The sequence below is a fragment of the Apis mellifera genome, linkage group LG13 (assembly GCF_003254395.2).
Source record: "Apis mellifera strain DH4 linkage group LG13, Amel_HAv3.1, whole genome shotgun sequence".
Lineage (NCBI taxonomy): Eukaryota > Metazoa > Arthropoda > Insecta > Hymenoptera > Apidae > Apis > Apis mellifera.
In genome coordinates this window covers 2,318,537-2,343,144 of record NC_037650.1, presented here as the reverse complement: position 1 = coordinate 2,343,144, position 24,608 = coordinate 2,318,537, and the positions used below count along the sequence as shown (strand labels likewise).

The following is a 24,608-nucleotide window of genomic DNA, read 5'->3' as shown; positions in this document are numbered from 1 at the left end:
TTATATTTTACAAATAAAATTGATGCATGTAAATTATACATATATTACAATTTATTTATAGAAAATTAATATTTTTTTTGCTTTTACATTTAAAACTGTTTACTCGATGATTTGGCATTGATTTCAGATTTTTGGTTACTGATTTTGAAATATTTATATTCCCATAAGGAGGAATATAAAATTTATGTATAATTTATTTATTTTTTCAGTATTGTGAATTAATAAATAATGAGCTATTTTTAGTTAATTCTATTTTATGTGTATAAAAAATTTATCATTTATTAAATTATAAATTAAGAACGATGTTTTTACAGTTATTTCAATTTATTTGTTCGAATTTATTTGATGACATACTCAATGCTATTGTAATACAAGATACATATACATATGTGTTTTGTGATTTTTCACTTATAATAAAATTAAAAGAAAAAAGTTATTTTAAAAAATTGGAAATCGCTTTAGAAATTGTTGATCGAGTCTTATCGACTATATTCTAATAAAATAGATAATAAAACTTACATCACAAGCTTAATCTTTTCTTTATTCTAACAAATAAATATTGGCAAATATCTTGGCAAATAAATATATACGTAATAAGATTAAATATATATTAATATATTAAAATATTCATTGTAACATCGGAAAATATTTGAACAATAAATTTAAATTAAATTAAAAGAATACAAATAACAATTTTTTATAAAACAGTTAACTATTTTACATTTTCTTTTTTGATATTACATTGGGCAATTTAAAATTTTTTTGAAAATTATTTTTTGTTGACTGTTTTATTTTTAATTTAAATGTTTATTTTTAATTTATCATGTTTTACCACTTAATATATATTTATCTTTTTTTTTTATTTATCTTTTTTTATTATCTTACATATTTGATAGTTCAATTTATTACATAAGAATAGTTATATAACTATATAAAAATCATTATCTTAATTTGATAACGTATATTTGAAGTGTATTTAAATATTCTTGCAAATTACGAATAATGTTTTATTTTAATGCTTAAAAAAAATGAATCTGTGGATTTTTCATTCTTAATAAATGTATTGATAAAATTTTTATATTTTGCATATTAATATACAAGTATTAAAGTATAATGTTATATGTAATATATTTCTACAATTGTTTAAATAAATACATAATATCATAAAGCATTTTTATATTTCAAACTTTCAATAATAATAGAAAACAAAAAATATTTGAATTTTTAAATACATTTTTAATGCAAATTTTTCTAATTAATGATATAAAATAATGATTTTCTTATAATGTAGATAATTTGAAGTAATGATATTTTTTTTTTTTCAATTTTAATTTAATTTATCTTTATATATAAAATCTATATATAAAAGTAAATAGATAATAGAACCTTTTTGTTTTAAATAAAAATCTTCTTTTAAATAATATAAAAACAATTCTCTTAAGTAAATATCAAACTTTAAAATGTTAAACTTTAAAAATTACTCGCAATAATTAGATATAAGTAGATATAACTTTCACAATTATAATTAGCGCATTCATAATCTTCAGAATAGTAATATCATATTTCACATATGAAATTTAATCCTCTGTTCTTTGTCTTCACTGTAATTCACATTGCAAAAGTGGCATCCTTTTCAGTAGATTTTAAAATATTTCAAATTATATTCATTTTTATATATTTATTTGATATTCCAAATTAATAATATAATATTAAAATTTAAAATTTTATGTTACATTTTATTTGTTGCAAAATTGATGCAAAATCCTAAAATTAATATACAAATGAATAGTTTAAATTCAGTTTAAAGTTTTGATTTGTTTTAATGATTGCAACAATTCAATATTTAAAGAAAATTTTTTTAATTGATGTTTTATTTCTCTTCATATTGAAAATATTAAAATTAGTCTTTATTTACAAATGTCATTGGTTATAAAATTATTAAAAATTAAATAATATCAATAATTTTTCAAACATCTCATTCAACATCAATATTTCAAATTATTAATGATGTTCAAAATATGTTCAAAATATGCTTTCTTTATGCACGAATGTTATATTTAAATTGATGCTTTTTTCCACAGTATTCTATATAATTATAAATTCATTTGCTTTATAACATTATTTTAAAACTATTAAATTCCATTTTTATTATAGTCAAAAAATTATGTTCTGTTACAGATTTAAACTCAAGTATATGCTTTCATATAAATTTCTCCTATAAGAAATTAAATTATATCAGGAGTGGGGAATAGAAGTGGTGGGGGAACAAAACTGTAGAATATTACAGTGCAAACGCTATGCATTGCTCAGTGTACGCTGAGTCGTCACTGCGACCAGTTTGGTGATTATATTTATTTGGAATAAAATATACACGCGTGTGCGAAAACATCAGGAGTGGGGGGGAGAAAGAGAAAAGAACTGTTTTTCGACCAATATCGTGTTGTGCAGTAAACACGTGTTCATACGTCTTTTCCATAGTAATCTAGAAAAACGTGCCGAACATTCAGGTGGAGTCTTGCAATGTTACAAAACTAATTTAATACGGAATACACGAAGCCATTGTTTGAGCCATTTGTAAGCGTCAAATCGTTTTATTATCTTTTCAAACTTAGCACTTTCGAACGGTTCTTTATGCACCACGCAACATTCTACGTGCTTCGAAATTCGTAAGTATATATATATATATATATATTTGAATTTTTCTTTTGAATTTTTATTGTCGATTAATATTAAACAAAACAAATCCTTTCTTCAATTAGTGACAAATTTAGATTGTATTTTGAAACGATTAGTATATCTATATTATACGTATTATATACATATATATATATATATTTATTTGTTTCGAAAATAATAGATAATAAATGTTTCGAAAATCATAAATTTGTTGATCTCTAATTTCGAATATTTATATTATATGTATATTATATGTGTATTATATGTAAATATATTATATATATTATATATATATATATATATATATATATATATATATATATATATATATATATCATTATCATATTCATATAAAGATTGGAATCATTTAAAATGCTATTTAAAATTCAAAATTACGTTTTAAATATCTTTAGAAATTGAAATTTTGAATATCTTAAAAAGCAATTCTTTTTCTTTCTTTTATTATTCTGTATTCATTTTCTATAGACATAAAAATAAAACATTATTTACAATATATAAAATAAAAAATATATATGCAATTTTATATAAAATAAAATAATATCAAGATTTATTATAATATGATATATTTATGATATAATTATGATATATTTCTATATTTAATATTTATATAAATATATTATTAATATAATTATATAATATATTTATGTAATATATTATTTATATAATTATATAATATATTTATGTAATATATTATTTATATAATTATATAATATATTTATGTAATATATTATTTATATAATTATTTATTTTAAAGTGTTAATATATTTGTTTTCTATATAATAAAAAATGATAATTAAAAAATAATTTCTAATAAAAATGCTTATTCGTAAATAATTTTGTTGTGAAAAAATATATAATATAGTTTAAATTATATCTTTCAAATTTATATATTATATCTTAATTCATAAGATACTTATATTTTTAAAATATTTTATAAAATAAAATATTTAGTTTAAAAATATTTAGTTTAAAAATAATTTAATTTTGTTTTTGTATTCACATGATAATTTAACAATTTTAGTCGCGTAAAATATATAATAAAAATAAAAAGTTATAAAAATTATAAATTATTCATTTTTTCATATTTATTCATAAGTTAACAATTACAAAAACATTAACAATTAAGGATTAATAATTTTTTTTAGATATAATTTCTTTTTTCGGATAATTTTCTTTTATAAATATTTTAAATATTTCTTTTATTATTGTAATTATAAAATTTATAATTATTAATTATAAATTTATTATTTAAATTACATGAATATAATAATATCTCCTAAAAAAATTTTGAATGTATCAGAAAATGTACATTCATCAAATGTATATTTTTCTTATTACTAAATAGATTACTTATTATATACATTTTTTTAAAATAATAATTATTTTTTTTTTGTATATCAAATTTCCATAATTTATGGCAAATTATACATTTATTTACAAAAAATTTTGAATTTAACAAATTAATATATTTGAATTAAGCAATATTTATTCATTTTTAAAAATATAATTTTATATATTTGCGAATTTTAATTCTTTTAGATTTTGAAGTTTTTCTAAAATAATTTTAAAATTAACATTACTTTTTAAATTTTTTAAAATTTTAATAAATTATTTGATTAATAGTGAGTTTTTATATTTTTAAAAATCAATGTGATTATCAATTTCATATTTTAAAGTATTTTTCAATCGATTAAAAATCGTATTAAAAAATATATGAAAATTTCGTGAAAATTTTATAAAAAATTTTATTAAATATAAAAATATTTATTTATTTATTTATTTATTATTTATTTATTATTAATATTAATAAATAGATATTTATTAATATTAATAATATTAGTAAATAATATTGAGAAATATGATTTATAGAAAAGTCGATCAATATGATAATTAAATATCTTTATTATATTATATTATATTATCTTCATTACTAGATCAAAATTTTTTATATTTAAATATTTTTTTTAAATAAATAATACATTCTATTATTTATATAAATATTAAAATGTATTATTATTTGAATAATTAATGAATTAATTAATGAATAAAAATTATGATTTGAAAATATAATAAAGTTTAATTTTAATATGTGTTATTAATTCCATCAAAGGTTGGGAATATTGATACATATAGACAAAATCAAAAGCTAGGAAAATGTAAAAGCAAATAACAATGAAACCTTAGTGAGGATAAAACGCTTCTTACGCGAAAGGCTTCACCTTGTAGAATTTTTTTAACCTGCGTTCACTCGAATAAGACGAAAGACTTTCGAGATGTGCATTTTAATCAAACTAAACACAATGTGTAAAGAGTGAGTTGGTGATGAAAATTCCATGGTCAGAAATTTCATAAGGTCTTTTCTGTTTTGCAAATCAATTATATCCTTGCGTCATTAAAATTGGTTGAGTAACGGGTTACGTCTTGGATCGTTTTACGATGATTTCGTATTTATAGCATTGTGCCAAACTTCTAGAATATGTAGAATTATCAAATATTTTTAATTTTATTATTAGAAAGAAACATTTCAAAAAATATATTATTTAATAATTAATAACTATTGTAAAATTCAATTAATTGGAAATAATTATTATAATATATAAAATTGATACAAAATTGAATTTCAAATATTGAAATATTTCTTAATGATTAACTTATAATTAAAATAAAATCAACAAAAGTAATTTTTATTAAACAAACTATTACAAACTATTTTGAACATATATTAAAATAATTATTCGGAAAATTGAAAAAATTGAATGAATGAGAAATCATGGAAATAGAATTTTTTTAAGAACATGTCATTTTTTATTAATATCTTTAAAAAATAATTAAAAGTTGCATAAATTGTTATATATAATGCTAAAAATCTTTAAGCAAATATCTGTCAAAATGTATCAAAATATAAGGTAAATATATGGAAATTAAAATATCTATAAAATTATAAAATTATACAATATTTTTTTATTTTTATTATCAATATAAGTATTGTTATTATTATTTTTATTAATTATATTTTGATTGAAATATATTAAAATAAATTTTTTTTGTACATTATTTTTCTTCTCTTTTTTTTTCATTTTTTCAATTTATTGTTCAATTATCTTTTCAATTGTTTTTCATAAACTAGTAATGTAATGAAAAGAATTTCAATATATTTAATATTTTAAAATATTCTTTCTATTTAAATTAAAATTAAAATTAGATTTTTATTAATATATATACAGTAAATTGTTTCGAAATAATCATTATCGAAAGATATTATTTTATTGCATTTCATTAAATGATTATAATTGCAAAAATCACAAATGAATATTATTTGCACTTTAATATCATATAATCTTTATATATCCATTCATAACATGAAATGTATTGAATCTAATCCTTTTTGGATTTTAAATGAATATAATTTATTATAAAATATATAAAAATGTATATAAAAATCTTGAAGTTCTCATCAAAAATGATTTGTTTTTATACTTTTCTTTAATGAATAATATTTATTTTAAGAAGGTAAAGATAACAGTTTTTCATCTTTTTATATTTTTCTATTTTATTTTTGGACAAATGTAAAGTTAGGTTAGGAACGTATTTAATGCATCATCAAAAAACTGCGTTTCCGATAATATATATAGAATATAGATTTTTGAAAAATGCAAAAAACGATTGTAAAAAAAATGAAAATATAGAGAAATGTAATTCAAAATATCTATGTACACTAACGACAACTTGTATTGAATGCGTATACGAAAAGAAAGTTGGATATGTTAAAAACTCCTTTTTCAACTTTTATTTCGTGGAAATAAATTTATGACGGAACTGTATGTATTAGATGCCATTAAATAGGAAATCTGCATGACGCCTACGTTCATATTACCTGCATTGAATATGTTAAAAATCATGAAACAAAAAAAATAATATTTTCATCAATATGTCATAAAAAAAATTAAATATAAACATTTATATGCTATGTTAGGTATTAAGATATTATGAGAAATATCTTAAAACGGAATATCTTACTTTATCTTATATCTTCATAAAATATCTCATTTTAATCGTACATGAAACTTTTAGTTAAAATTAATATTATAATAATTTTATATTTTAACATTATATAAATATAATATTAATATAATATTATATATTATATATAAATAAATAAAGTTGACAAAAGAAATGCAATTTTATATTTACGTAATTAATCATTAATTTTTTTAATTGAATAAATTAATCGCTAATTACTCAATAATTAATTATTCTAATCGTAAGCATTGAGCAATCAATAAAAAATTTTAACTTTGATATATTTTAATTTTGATATAAAGAATCAAATATCTATTTTCTGTCATTAATCATAATTAATGGTGAAAGTATTTTTTAATTGTAAATTGAAGTAAATTAAATATTTATTTTCATCGTTAATTTTTTGGCATCCCTTTTTATATTTCTGCAATGAAACTTGTTTGGATGATTGAACCAATTGATAATATAATTTTTTTTTTATATAATATTTATTAAATATCTATTAAATTAAATATGTAAAATAATCATTATAATTATAATTTTTTAATATGAAAAGATTCAAATACCATTTCATCATTTTTAAGATAAAATATATATTATATTATTAAAAATATACATAAATATTATCCTTGTTATTCATCTTAAATGAAAAATTTTATCGATTTGAGTAAGTCTCATCATACATGTAGAGCTCTCATATATATATTTAACATATTTTTTGTTCTGTTTATAATTTTGATGATTTTTCTTGATCATATTATTAAAAAAAAAAAAAATAAAAAACAAAACTGTATTCGATGTATTTTATTATTCAATGTATTTGACAGCATTTGATATTTTTATCATTATTAAATGTACATACATGAAAGTAAATATATGATTACATGATAAATACATATAAAAAAGTTGTTATAAGATATTTTATGATGTTTAATATAATAAATATATATATAAATAAATATATAAATAATTATTTCAATGAACTTTAATTATTTTCTGTCATAAGTATAAATTATAGATTATAATTGATTTAGGAGAATTATTTATTTTATTATTTAATACATATACATTACATATAGATTATAATACTGCTGGAATATTTTTAGAAGGTCAATTTGAGAGATATATAAAAACAAAATAAAGACAAAAGTTTGTGAAAAAAATATCAGTTGAATTATTTATCAACTTATCAGCAGTTTAAGTTCTTAGATGAAGTAAGATGAGAAATAAAATGAGACAGATTTATATCTATCATATCTTCGTCTTGTTTTATTGCAAACTTAAATTACTTATATCTCGATAAATTATAAATAAATCTCAATTGTCATTTTTGTATATACAATTTTTGTGTTTGTTTTAACCTCTAGAATCGACTAAAGATATTTTGAAGGAAAGATATAACATATTTAACATCCTGTATGTGCATATATGTTTCACTTTCTTTTCTAATTATATAGAAAATTGTAAGTACACTCTTGTCCACAAGTAATCAAATTTATTAATTTTAAACAGTAATATATTTATTTATTTATTTATTTATATTAATAGTAAGAGTTAATTTATAAATTTATATTTTTAATATCATGGTTATAAAATTCATAATATTTGTTTAATAATTTTTTCGTTATGATTCTTTCTTTTATCTAATTATAAATTTTATAAAATTTAAAAAATAGAAAAATTTATTATAATAAATATTTCTTCAAATTAAGGAAATTATTTTATATATAATAGAATAAAATCATGTAGCAAATTATCTATTATGTATATAATAATAAATCATTAATCAAAAATATATTATTTTAATATATATTTTTTATTTTGATATAATAATATTTATTTTTTTCAATAATATTGGATATTATTATTATTTTGTATTTAATCGATTAAAATAAATTTAAGAATTAAGATTATTAAAATATAATATTTCCACATTAATTAGTATCAATATGATATTATAATTATAACATCTTGTAACATATTTTTAAGTATCTGATGATTTATAGAGAAATATACGAATATATATACAATGACACAAATATAATATTATTATAATTTACATTCTATTATATAATCTTATGTGTTTGTAACAAAGAAATATGTTTCGTCTCTTTTTTTTAATGCTCGTATAATTCTCACTTCAGTGAATGATTTTTGTTATCTTATAATTTTAATGTTGTTCAATATTTCTAAGATAATTTTATTTATTTATTAAAAAAATAAAGCATTAATTAATACATAATTAATACATTTCTTTTTTATTTCTTTTAAATAAAAAATTTTTCAAGAATCTTTTAATATTCTTAGTTATATTCCATGCATTTTGTGCAACAAGATGATTATAGATTAATTCAAGATTTTTTATAATAAAATTTTTTATAATAAAATGTAATTTAGAGAAAAATATTAAATAAATATTGTTTTAAATAAACGAAATTTTAAAAATATTTTTCAAAAAGAAAATTGGACATTTTTTTGCATATCACTAAATATTATTTAACAGAAAATAGGAAAAATAGTTATTATATTTATTTTCTCTTTTTTCTTGTTACAAAATTAGTTAAATATATTTTTATCATTATTAAAAAAATAATAAATTTTGAAAATATATATTAAAATTAGAATAATTAATTATTTTAGAATTTTAATAATAATTAATTTCATAATATAAAGAAGGTTGAAAATTATTAAAATTAAAATATATTGAAGAAATAAGATTTCTTCCTTTTTAACTTATTGCAATGAACTTGACAGTCACGATGCAGCCTTACATATTAATGCTTTAATAATGCTTCATATTGATTAGAATATGCTGAAGTGAACTTTTGAATGATAATACATAAAAAATTATTTTATTTAAAAAATGCTATTATACGAATTACATAATTAGAATTACATAATAATTACATATTAGAATATAATATAATTAGAATATATTCGTTGATATAATTCAATACAGATTATATTATTGTATTGATTCTAAATAATGTAGTATTACACGACTTAAATTATTTGAATACAGAAAATTTAGAAAATGCTCGAAAAAAAATCAATCAATCGAAAAAAATTATTTTTATGTTCCAGAATAATACAAAAAAAAATATAATTCCTATAAAAGATTTTATTTTTTTATATTGAAACACTTGATTAAAAAATTATTTGCTGATGACAGTTCTTCATAACATGAAACTTTGTGAGTGTAAGTTATGAATGTACATTTAAAATAAATCTGTGGGGGCTTGATGAAGTTAGTTCTCACTCACGATGGCAGTAAATGACGTCACTGTGAGAGAGAGCGAGGATTAAGTAGGTTAGGTGCTTCAGACATAGGACGATTGGTCATGAACGATTCGTTGAATAGATGTGAAACTAGTTTTCCCTAAAAAAAATTATATTTAAATATTTCTATATTTTTCATATGCTTATAATTATAATTTTTGATAAATTGTAAATAGAGTGACAATGTTTCTTAATTTTGACAATATTTGCGATTTTATTGTTATATTATATGATTTTATTAGTGATAATAGTTACACAAGTTTGTCATTCGACGTTAAAAATGAAAATAGCTAGATTAAATAACTATATTTTGCATGCACATTTTACATGCATCTAATATAAAATTAAATATTTAATAGATATTAAACAGATATTAAAAATATATCATTTATTTTTCAACTAAAATAATTTTAAAAAATATAATTTATTTTAATTTATTATATTTTAATTTTAATTTATCAGTATTTTGCGATAGTTTAATAAATAACAATTCTATGATAACCTTTTACAGTATCGTATCAATATTATTTTGTGTTTATCAAATATAAATATAAAATTCCATTGCTTCAGACATGTAAATTAAAAAAATATTTTTTATATAATGCAAAAAATATGATTCCATTTAATAATTTTAAAATTATCTTGAATTTATTATGAAAAAAAAATTTTTTCAAAATTATGATACATTATAAAATATGTTATAAATATTATTTTCTCCAAATATTATAAATTTTTACATAATAAAAATTTCATAAAATATTTGATTTTTATTTCTTCTTCTTTTTCTAATTCATATAATTTCAAATTCATATAATTAATTAATAAATATAATTAATAAATAAATAATAAATAAAATAAATAAATAATTAATAAATATAATTTTATCTTTAATAATTTAATTTTTTTTCTCTAATCTTTAAAAGATAATTTTTGTTCCAATTTCACGAGATAATTATTTTATATTATATTTATGAAATATTTTCTTAAAATATTTTGTTAAAATATTTTTGTAATTAAAATAATATCTATAATATATAGAAATTATATACATTTATAGACAAAAGTTGAGAAAGTAAAAAAATTAATCGTTTGTGAATGTATATTTCTCGTTCTCTGAGATGAATAGATTGAAACTAAAAATAATATAGAGAAATAATAGTTTGTAAGTATGTCAATAAAATTTTTTAAATATGTGTGCATAAAAATTAAAAATAAAAAAAAAATCTAAAAAAACTTATGAATGGTTAATTTATTTTTTAATTTTTATTAATAGTATGTTATGAAAATTATTATTTACATAAATTTTCATTCAAAACACTAATTTGTTTTGTTTTCGCCAAATAATATTTTATATTATGTGCAAATAATCTTAGATTAAATTTGAAATATATTAAAAATTAAAAAAAAATTTGTTTTTGCAAAAATTTTTAATTTATAATTTGAATGTCTTTTTTATGTATATATTTATTTTAAAATATCGATAAAATTATAACGTAAAATAAAAGAAAAATAATATTATAATTGATAGTAAAATAAAAATAAAAATTAAAATATTAAATAATATCTTTAAGAAAAAATTAAAAAAGTAAAATAAAAATTTTTGCTTAAAAATTAATATTATAAAAATTATCTTTTTCTTACGAAATCTGAAAGAGCAAATTTTCTCACTATTAGGAAATAGTAATTGTGCAATTCTGATTATTACATTTCATCTTCAAGGTCAAGATTTATTATCGTCTTTCCCTTCGTTGATTACTTTTCTTACATAATAAATCGACTCATAAACGCAAAACCACATTAATGATGTGGTTTATCGTTACTTATATTTATAAATACTAAACATTCGTCACTAGTATACATTTGTTTGGAATTAATAGAATTATTGAGATTAATATCATATTAGTTCATTCTTTCGTTCTATTGATTTAATTTAATAATAATTATGATTGATTATCCTTTTTCTGTCGAGATGAGATATTTGTAAATTTTTCTGCAGAATGCCATAAAATGAAAAATAAATTTTATCAGAAAAAATTTATTATATATTTAATTAATACATTAAAGAGCATATTTATTATAATACATACATTTTAGTTCAAATTATTCAATAATTTGAAATAAATAATGAAAAAAATATGAATATCGAAAAATGTTTCAGATAAAAATTATATATATATATATGAAATTTTTTAATAATTATATTAAACTATAAAAAATTAAATTATTATATATGTTAAATTTTATAAATAATAATAATTGTTATGATAAATTGATAATTTTTTAATGATAAATTAATAAATTTAAATGTAAAAAATATTCTATTGATTATCAAAATATTACTAATTTCAATTATGATGATAAGTGATATAATGATAATGATGATGAATTTAGATTATATTATTTTTAATAAATCTATAAAGATTATCTATAATCTATAAAAATATAAGATTCATAATCTAGATTCATAATGATGTTATTCAATAAATTTTTATAATATGAATAATATGATAAATAATCTAATATTGTAACGCAAATCTATGTAAAAAATTGCAGAAAAAAATTAGAGTAAAGTATATAATTCTCGTCAAGTATATATAGATCGTGTTTCTTATAACATAATATTATAATTCTTTTAAGATAAAGGATAGAATATATGGCAAATTTATAATATTTAATTCGGATCTGTCCTATTTTAGATAATAGAATTTGGAATATAAAATAAAAAAATTTCCTTAAAAATATTGTCTTAATTGTATTAAATTAAAAATTTAGAATAATTTCTATATTAAATAAAATATTTTTAATACATATTTAATTTTATAAATAAATAATAATATTTCAATTATATATTTTATTCTGCAATGATATTAATAATTATTTATATATAATAATTTATTATAATAAAAATTTTAATTAAAATATTTTTTTATTTTATTATTTTATTGCAAAATAATTTGAAATATAAAACTTATACAATTTTCTTTTGAATATTTAAGTATATATAAATATATGAATATTTGAAATTGAATATTAATATTATTTCAATATCAATGAATCTTTTTAGAATTTTTTATATAACTAAAAAAAGACGTTAAATCTAAAAAAATTTTATTGTATCATGAATTAAGAAAATAATATATCATTCTAGAATTAATATTAATATTTAATAAATAACATTAAAATCTTTATAATAATATTCAATGTGATAATAACATCGAGATTGGAAGATGATATTTTTTTGTAATATATTTAAACAAATCTCATTTTCTGATAGTCCAAAATTTATTTTATACTTTTTCTTATTATATTATTTATTATGTTTATTTATTTTTTGTTAACAAAAAAATCTAATATTCATTTTACATTATTTTTTCTTATACAGGAAGAAAGTAAATAGTATATTTAAAATTTTCTAATAATATAATATATATTTTTGTCAAACTTTTATTTAAATTATTTATAAAAATGAAAAAATATTCGTTTATTATGAGTATTTCTTAGCATTATATTTTTTAATCATCATAATCAAAAGAAGGAATTTATTTTGCATAGAATTTTAAAAAGAAATAAAAGTATTTTTTGATTTTCGAATAATTATTCACAATTAAATTTAAAAAAAATGAAAATTCAACAACACTGTTTTATAACATTGTTTTTTTTTCTTAACTAATATTTTGTTTGCATGTAAGATATTCCAAATTGATAACAGTCAAAACAAATGGAAAACAATGTACTTCCTTTTCGATACGATCTTCTAATGTCTTTTTGTTTGTTGCATAAGTCTCATCTTTACAAGAGAATTTCTGTTTTGCTACTATAATTTGTTTGCCTGGAAGTTGTCTAAAAAATATTTACAATGGATATATAATGATAATAAATATATCATAATTGAATACTATATTACAAAGAATTTTAAGAATCTAATATGAAAATTCTTGAATTGAACGTTTGAAAATTTGTATGAAGAGTATAATAATAAATATACAAACAATTTTTTATTGTCAAGAAATCTTTTTTTAAATGAAATCAGCCTCAAAGATTCAATATGTCTTTATATTTAAAATACAATTTTGCTTATTCTAAAGAATTTTGGCTATTTTCGAAAAACATACACTTCTGATATGAAATTTATAATTTATATCAAGAAAGAGAGGAGAAATATATTCTGAATCTAAAATTTTAGTTTTAATTTTTTTCAATTTTCGAGATATATAAATGTAAATTAATTTGTACAGAATTTGGCAGAATTCAATATATTGTATTGAAAATTTTATAATAATAAATTTCTCATTTCTCTTTTTTCATTTGAAGTTTGAAAAAATTATTTCAGAAAATCAAGTGAAATAAATGAACAATTGTTTGAATGAAGCTACTTGAAGCAAATGATTTAACTTAATATGAATGGAAAGAAAATTTAAAAAAATATTTTAAATCAAGTGAGATAAGCGATTCACATTATTGAAGTTGCTTCATATTATTTAAATTTGCCGCTTAAATTCAAATAATTCGAATAATCTGAATGAGATTTGCATAAATTTTTTCAACTCTTGACAATGGTTTTATTGAAAGAGTCATCTTGAATATTTTCTTCAACAGCATTCAAACGCTCTCTTGGTTACTCATGTTCATTGCACCTCAATTTGTTTTATTTTTATCTGTGAAGGACAAAAATCTATCAGATTAATTGTTGACTTAAAAACATCGATGAACGATGCATTTCGATTTATTCAAATTGATATGTAATAATATCCTAATTTCTAATTTTATTATTCAGTGATTTTATTACTATTATCATAAATTATTGTAAAACAAAGTTATTTATATCTTTTCTTTTTAGTTTTTAAAAAATTAATTGGAGAATTCATATAAAATTTTTTAAAATTTTCTAAATTGAGATAAAAATAAAACTTTTTAAAAATAATTCGTTTAAATATATTATTATTATTAATTTTTTTGAAATTATCAATATTTATAGTTATTGCTATTATTTGATCGTTTTTACGAATTTTTAAGATTTTTAAGATGAAATTTTCTTTTGATAATGAATATAATAATACAAAAATTTATAATATAATAATTTATATAATAGTAAGTACAAATTGATTACAAATAATCTGATAAATAATCTGATTAAAAAATATGAATCTAATATCAAAATGGGATTAAGAATGAAACGCTATAACTCTAGTCAATAATATTAAAAAAATTATAACATCTTCTGTATAAAATTATAAATCTGTATAAAAATTACTTAACTTTTTATAATATTCTAAATTTAATCTCAAAAGGATCGATGACAAAGTTATGTAATTTTTTGAGAATCGGTATTTTGAAAAATTTTTTTTTTTTTTTAAATAAACTTATTTTTAAAAGAATTTCAATATCTTTTATACTTATTCTTTTTTGAATTAAAGTCGTTCAGGACTTTTTTGGTTATATAATAAAAACACTCCATTCCAGAAATTGTATCAATAGAGGATTCTATCAGTAGAGTATAGTGTTGACCTCGAGAATAAAATTTACCATTTCCTGTTTAAATGTCATTGAGTTGTATTATTGAATGATTCGCTGAATGGTCTCAACTTGAAAAAGAATCTCTCTTTGTCAAAGTTCTCTTTATCTCGTTCAATAGCTGATTCACAATTTACCATGACGTATTTGAAAATTAACTGATATGGTTCCATTTCAATCATACAATATATTTCATATAAATCTTATAAAATTCTTTATTTGTATTAAATTCTCAGTATTCAGGTGTGTGTGTGTATATATATATACATACATACATATATATATATATATATATATATATATATATATATATATATATCTTTTAATATAAATATATAAAATTAAAATATATTTAAAATTAATTTAATTTTAATTTAATGTTTATTTTTAATTATTTTATATAATGTATTTTTTTAATTTAACATAATAAAATTAAAAATTTATTTATTTTCAAATAACTATCGTTATTTGACATATTTATTTGGCTTACTATTTATTGTTTATTTAATTTTATTATTTATTATTTATTTTTATTCAATCTTAGAATTTTATTATTAAAGAATTATTGAAATTAGCTTAAAATTCATACTTTTTATTAATCTTGACAATTAAAAAAAATATACAAGATAAAGCTTTTGATTCATATAGATATCATTGCAAAATTATTTTTATTTAATATTGAATATTAAATAGATATTTTTAATGTACTTGTTTAGATTTGATTTTTATATCATTTATACTTAATTCTTTTATTAACTGCTATAGCAATATATAAAAAATAGAATATGAATATTTGAAAATAAAACAAATAATTTGATAAATTAATTTTATCATGAATGTTTTTTTTTTTTAGATATCTTAATATAATAGAAAATAATAATTTTCAAATGATGAAATAGAAATTAATGTTTTTCTGATATATCTTAATTTTTATGACAGGAACAAGTTATGTTTTTGTTATGTTTTTAACAATTTTATTTATAAAATTAATCTATCTGTATATTTATTATACGTGCATATGAATGTGCACTTCATATTCCATTTTAAGTTTTTTATACAATTATTTTTTATTTTTAAATTATTTGTCATTCAAGGAGAAATTAATTTCACATTAAGTTATGATATAATATGATATATTATGCTATAAATTAAGTTATTTTCGATTTCGTTTCAAAAGAAACGCAATTTGAAATATTATAAATAATTTTTTTTATAAACTACAAATGTTAATATATTTATGAAAAATTAGAATATATAAAAATCTACATAATACAAATTTAATATAAATACAAAATAAAATACAAAATATTATATATAATATATATTCAAAATATAAAGTATTATAATATTTAAACAATAAGTCAAATCTCTATAAGCTCCATTTCTTTATTTTGTTTATAAAAATTTTATTTCATATAAATATTTTGCATTATAAATTATAATTATAACGTGATTTCAAAATTTCTTTAATCGCAAATTATTTACATTCTTATCTCATTTACACAGAAATAGATTTATATTCATATACATCAGATCTGAAGTTATTCAAACCACATGTAAAAGAAGCCGTTACGAATATTACAGTTAATCGCACACGAAGTTGAAAGTTGTCAACCAATGAAAAACATGATGAATAGAATCTAGCAAGAAAAGGGGTCATTAACTGTCATCGATTAACGTTAGTCTAGACATAGATAAATTAGTTCGACATTTTGGATAATGATGAATAATTGCTGTTGAACGTTTTACTTTAATGAAATGGAATGTAAGAAAGATCATTTGGAACATAAATGATTTTTAGATAAATAAAGATTGAATTTAAGCTCACTCAATTAGAATTCAATCTGTAACATTTTTGAAAATTTTTATAACTCGATAAAATGTAGAAAATATTTGTAATTTATTTCTGTATAACATTTTTCATTATTTGAACGTCAATGTTTAAAAACACTGATTCCAATAGAAACTATTAACGATGATATTAAGTAACTTGCATTGATATTATTAAATATAGAGTGACTATCATTCTATATTTATTTATTAAAATAATGTAATAGAATATACTGTATATACTATATATTACAGAATATATTGTAATATAGTCTATATTATAATGTAATAGAATTAAATATAATAATATAAAATTAAATATAATAATACTTGTTAAAATAATTACAATAGAATTAAAATATTGTAATGTATTGTACTTTAAATAATTATAATTATTTATAAATATTAAAATAATAGAATTATAATATAATAATAGAATAATAGAATCTTCATTATCTGAACTAAAATATGACTGTTGTTCCGGTAATTATTTATTATTTGTATTATTATCAATAAACATACTTTTTCAGAATTTTATTGCTGAATGAACTTTTAAATTTTAACATGCTTTCTAATTTTTCATTTCTTCTTTTAATATTACAAATAATCGTTTTACTATCTTATTCAGCGTTTTAATTTATTTTTCGTTTCCGTTAATAAGACAATATTCTTTCGTTTTAATAAAATTTAGATATGATTAGTAATGCGAACAGTATTAATAGAATGCAATCTGCAAATGCTAATAATAATCCAAAGATATAGTGATTCTTAACCTATTCGCATGGGTGAGAAAAGCAAAAGTGAAAAAATCATTTGATATTTCTTGTTTCATTTATTCGTATTAATAAATCTTTTAAAATTTAAAAGTTGTTGGTGAACAGACATTTTATACATATTTATACATATTTTATATATACAATTAGAAATTTAAATTTTGATTCAAAGTCTTAGATTAAATTTTATTCACAAAAATTATTAATTAAACAAAAGATTAAGAACTGTTGGTATATTATTGTTATATGAATAATAATTATAGAAAGTGAAAGAGATTGAATGAATATTAAGAAAAGAAATGTATATTATATTATATCTAAATGTATAATTTTTTTTTTAATAATAGTGATTTTATTATATTGAATTTATTCTTTTTTAATATTTTTTTTTTTTTTTTTAAATACTTATAAGAATTAATAAAAACACGATGATCTTCAATTTTTTTTGCAGTATATAATTTAATATATTTCTGTAAATAGTATTAAAATATAATTGAATGATAATTAAATGCAGAATATTAAATTAAAATAAATTTGGATATCTTTTAATTTTACATGTGATGTTCTTTCAATATTATCTTCATAGAATTATTATATATCATTTGCTTCGAAAACTTCATTCATTCAAATAGTTTCTCTCATAAAATATTTATTACAATATAAATTTCATTTCTCATATACAAAAATTACATGATTATAGATTTATAAAAATTATACATATAATCATATTTATTTATTTAATAATATTTATTTAATTGATTGTTATTTTTTTAATATATTAAATTGATTATAGTTAATATTTAGTTAATATAGAGTTAGAAATTTTATTTTTTTTTCTAAGAAAATCCAAATTTGTTATGGATTGAATGATATTGATTTTTTGCATTATTTAGTTTATCATTTGTTATTTATGTAAATTTATGTTTTTATTCAATATTTTAATTAACAAAAATCAATTCAATAATTATTTATATAAAATATTTATATATTTTGTTATTTTTTCTATTATATTTTTTAATAATATTATTTATATAAAAAAAAATAAAACAAAGCAATCTTTTATAATAGCTTTAAGAAAATTAATTAAAAAGGCGAGAAAATCACTTACTTTCCTATAGTCACGCATATAAGATTTTATTTGTTCCATTGTCCGCAATAATACGTGTACGTATTTATTAAAGTATCAGTTTATGAATGCATGATTTTAAATGTATTTATTAAGTTGTGCGAATAAAATAATCGAATTTTTAAAATAAGATCATTTTATATTCAATTTCACTGAAAGTAATGTTAATCAAAATTTGATATTAACAAATTTAATATATCTTGTATATTGAAAAACAAAAGTTAAAACAATTACAAATAAATTGATTAATCTTATTAATTATTATTAATAATTCTTTTGTTTACTTTTACGTTTATATTTGTCAATTGTAATTTTTTATTCGATAATATATCAATAATCGATTACAGCTTTAGTATATAATATTTTATTTTGAACATTTTATATAATATATAAAAAAATCTCGCATTTATCATACAATAATTTAATAATTTATAAATTTAATGCATAAATATAAAATCAACGAAAGATTTCTTTTATTTAATAGTATTTCTTATTTATATTTTGATTTTATATATGATTTTATATATGATATTTTAATTTTAATAAATTAAAAATTGAAAATTCATGAATATGAACTTCAAACTAGTAGATAATTAGCAAAACTCGTTATTATTGTGGAAATATAGACTTTTTGTGACAATTATCATTGTTTTAATCATGTATATAATTGAATATTCTTTTATAATGAAAATATTTTACAATTTTCTACTGTCGATTTTTCCTTTATCAAAGTTGTATATTATTTATTTGTAATTAAATATTGTTTTAAAAGATCATTAAAAAAAATTTTTTTAATTTCTTTGCAATAGTAACTAAATTTAAAATGTAATGAATATTAAAATATAATAAAAATAATGCATAAATGGAATTATGGAAAAATCCATTTTTATATCAATTTTAGAGAAATTAAAAGAATTCTTATAAAATTATTCTTTTGTTATTCATGTTGTTTGTTATTTACTTTAACACTAAAAAAGAACACATAAAAAATATATTATTTTCAAAATAAATAACAGTTATTGAAACAATATTTTTCATTTCAATTTTTGATTAATTTTTTAAATTTGAATTTATATTAAAAATTAACTAATAGAAAATTAATTAATTATTAATAGATAATCATTTTATATTAACAATCAACAATATAAATATAATTTTGGCAAATTTAAATTTAAAATTGCTCCAACTTATCAAAAAATTTTACTTTTTTATTAACTTTATATTAATAATAGATAATGAAACACACAATTCATTAATTTATTCATTAAAATAAATAAATATATCATTTTTCTATAAATACCAAAAAATAACAATAATTGTATATTTGTTTACAATTTGTGATAGATCCAAAATCTGCAATAAATTGCTCATTTCTTATCTGGTTTGTACAAACTTTGCTTTGAATTATACAGTATTCTTCTTCCTATTTTTTTTCTTTTTTTTTTTTTACATATATTAAAATTATATTAATTCAAAAATTGTCAAATACAAATTTGTTCCTCTCTGTTACAGAATTTCTAATTCTGAATTCTTCGTAATCTTTTAGTTTGAATTATAATATCGATTATCAATATATCATCGATATCTTATTGGTAATTTTTAAAATATCGATAATATGATTAATGAAGAGATCAGAGTTCCCAAGAGTTATTATCAAGATATGTAAAAATATTATCTGTAACAAATTGCAATAAAAATACGCATGCTTTATTGAAAGCCTAAAATCTTAATTTTAGTTCTACTTTTATATTTTATATTTAGTTCGTGATTGGTATCTAAATGATTTCCAATATATCCAAAATTCGATAAAATTGTTAATCAACTATAATTAATCAACATGTTCAATAATAACTTCGAAAAAATTGGAATTTACTTTCATTCGTCGATTTACCGAGATTATCGATATATCGAATTATCGATAATGATCGATAACGATATCGATCTCAATTCTATCTTTAGATCCATCCATAAAATTGTTTCACGTGACGCGACAACAGTAACAGTATACACGAGTTTCGTGGCCGAAAGTAGGAAGTGTGCGCGGAAGTTGAAAGTTTGAGAGATCCCTCCGCGACGATTTCGTTTTGAATGAGTGAAATACGGAGCATGGCCGAAGTGTAGCTTCTTTCAGCAGCCAAGGTCCCTTGGTGGGTCGAATAACGGTTAACCGCTTATTCCACTTGGCTGTTTTACTCGTTCTCCTCTTGCCATTTGATTCATCAACGAAAAGGAATTCTTTGGAATTCTTTCGTGCTAGGAAATTCGAAGTGGTTTCTGGTTCACCGTTATTTTTTATCGACAGAACTCAATCGAATAATCGGATAAATGGGACATAAAATTATCCATCAAGTCTGGTGGCGAGTAGTAGATGGTTCGCTGGAAAATCGAATGGAATGCGTTTACTCATTCCTTTTTTTTTTTTTTGCACGCGCCTGAGTTCGCTTAACCTCTTTCCTGTTCATTGTTATCGAAAGTGTAAGAGTTTCACGAAAAATTATGTTGTGAGTTGTACATGGTGATAATAAATTAATTTAATTTCGTAAAATTGCTATTAATTTAATTATAATTCTATATTTTTTAAATATACAACGAGGAGTAAATTTAAATCGATAAATATATTATTTATTATTTATTTATATTTTATGATAAAATGTGAAAGAAAAATTATGCATATTAATTTTCACTTGTTTTATTTTATATTAATTTTTATTGTATATTGTTAGATTTCTGAACTAAATTAAAATTAAATTGAAAACAATTTTGATTATAAATTAAAACAGGATATATTAATATTTTTATATATTTATAAATAAAAGTAAGCATTAATTAATATAAATTTCTTTTTTTCCGATATTTAAATAAATTATTTTATAGAAAAATATATTTATTGATTATTATATATATATAATTGTAAGATATATATAACATTGTTTGCAACTATTTATTATTTATATTTTACTTTATATTTTTTTTGCACAAAATAATAGACAATATAAAATATTTTATCAAAATATTTGAATAAAAATAATAAGTACATTAATAATTTATTTTATGACATTTAATATATTTCAAATACATTATTATCTATATATATATAGAATATGATAAAATGCTAAAATAAATGTTAAAATTGTCAAGATAATAATTTAAAAAGATGTAAATGGTATGTGAATAATTTTTATACAAATTTTATATTTAATTTTTAAATTATATTTAATATAAACAACAAAATAGATTGCAGTATATATTTTTTGAAATGTAGATTATTCAATTTTCAAACAAACAAAAAAAAAAGAAGAAGAAAAAAAATTGAATTTGAACTGGAACTTTGTGAAAGATATTCTTTTGATATAGAAACGAAGCGAAAAATATTTCAAGGTCATACTTTCAATGTATTATGATTTACCTCATACACATTTTAAATTCCTATACAAGGTGTGGTATTGTTGAATAAAATTTAATTTTTTATGAAAAAATTGATCAAAAATATTTTTCAAAAAAAAAAAATTTTGTTGAAAAAATTTTGAAAAAATTTTGAAAAATTATATCAAGTATATTTTTGATTTTGATATCAGTGAATTAATTGACTTTGATAATTTTTTCTTTTTTTTTTGTGTCATTGGTTTGTAGTTAATAACCATACATATATGTATAACAGATAATTGACTATAATTATTCTGTTTTACGAACAAATAACAGAACATAAAAAATACATAAATATATATTTGTATTTCTGTTTATAAATATTAGAATATATAAAAAGAATGAAAAAATTTAAAAAAAATTTTTATTTACAAAAAAAAATTTTTCTCGTTGAGAAAAATTTTACATGGATTATTTTTTTTCTATTATATTTATATTTTATAATTTTTTAAATTTTTCTTTTTTAATTACAGTCAAAAAATTTTTTTAGAGAGAATTCTGACTTGTATGTGTATAATTATTAAGTTCATTAATAATATCTTTATAAATAATCTTTTTTAAAAAAAAATTAGAATTATAAAAAATATCCTCTTTTTATGTTTGAATCATTGAATAAAATATTTTGATCAATTAATCATTTCAATGATATTTAGGTCGATTATTTTATTGCAAAAAAGCTGATGTTCTAATATTTATGTATAAATATGTATATAAGTATCATGTCAAGGTAATTTAATTATTTATTATTGAGAATTAAACGTAGATGTGTACATTTTCAAAATTAATTTTCTTGAGAATGCATATATTAATTAATTAAAAGTTACAACCAAAATTAATAAATAGTGTATTTTTATTAAAATACATATTTATTAAAATACATTTTTATTAAAATGCATTTTTATTAAAATGCATATAATTTTCGAAAAATTTAATCTTTTCTTTTTATTTTTTATTAATCTTTATATAAAATTATCTTATAAAATATATTTATTATTATTTAAATTGAAAAATAAAGAAATTATAAGTTCATTTTAATTTTATTTATGAATTAATGAAATAAATATTGAACAAAAAACATAAATAAATTGAATCAAAATAAATTATTTTTCTATAAAAATAATTAGAATTGTATCTAATTATCATATAAATCAATCTTATTATCGTATTTCGATAAAAAATTCTGAAATTAAAGAAATCTATATTCATTAATCTAAAAATATGTAATTATAGAATATATCCATATTAAAATATAATTTTTTAAAGGATACACAATAATGGCATGAAAATTTAAATTCAATTTATGTAAAACTCATTTTTATGAATCGTAAAATATCTATTATAAACGTTTTTTTTAGATATTTTTAAAAGAAAATATATCCTTATATGATCTTTGAAAAATTAGAAACTTAAGAAAAAAAAAATGTTAATCATCGCGAGTAAAATGTAAATGAAACGTTCGAATCCATTTTATGAAACAAATGCGGAACTCTCTCCTTTTCTCTTTCTCTTCTCCCCAAATCAATTTGATTGAAAAGTTAATTTTTCATTTAAATTAAATTAATTTGCCGCTCTTATTCGACAAACAATGATAAACGATGATCGATCATCGTTCCCATGCTTTCCACACCGATAATAGCCCAATATTTTTCCCATCCGTCATATTTTGCCTCGATTAATTGCTAACGTAGTGAGAATCACGTGAAAGGAAAGATATACACGGAAATGGCGCATCGGTTGGATACGATCGCGCATCGAACTTTCGCCAAAACAGATCTCACTGACCCACTGCAACCGGTAGTCGCGTTACGATCGAAAGAACATCCATCGCAATTTCACGGACTACGACGCACGAGCTGCTATTAACAGATTGATCGATTGTGAAACGTAAATTAATCGGTATTAATATTTTCATTGTATGGTTGAATAAGGCTAAAAAAGAAAAATGATTT

The 24,608-nt window shown here is 17.9% G+C and overlaps 1 protein-coding gene across 3 annotated transcripts in view; it reads left to right on the top strand.

Annotated features, from left to right (window-relative positions):
• Positions 1-2,298: 2,298 nt before the first annotated feature.
• LOC727146 (sphingomyelin phosphodiesterase) overlaps positions 2,299-24,608 on the top strand; it is a 42,762-nt gene continuing 20,452 nt past the window's right edge. For 2 of the 3 annotated variants that reach the window (XM_026444650.1, XM_006571779.3), the window contains exon 1: positions 2,299-2,666. The gene's annotated coding sequence lies outside the window, so the exon portion shown is untranslated. The remainder of the gene's footprint in view (positions 2,667-24,608) is intronic. The other variant, XM_026444651.1, reaches the window with a different exon arrangement.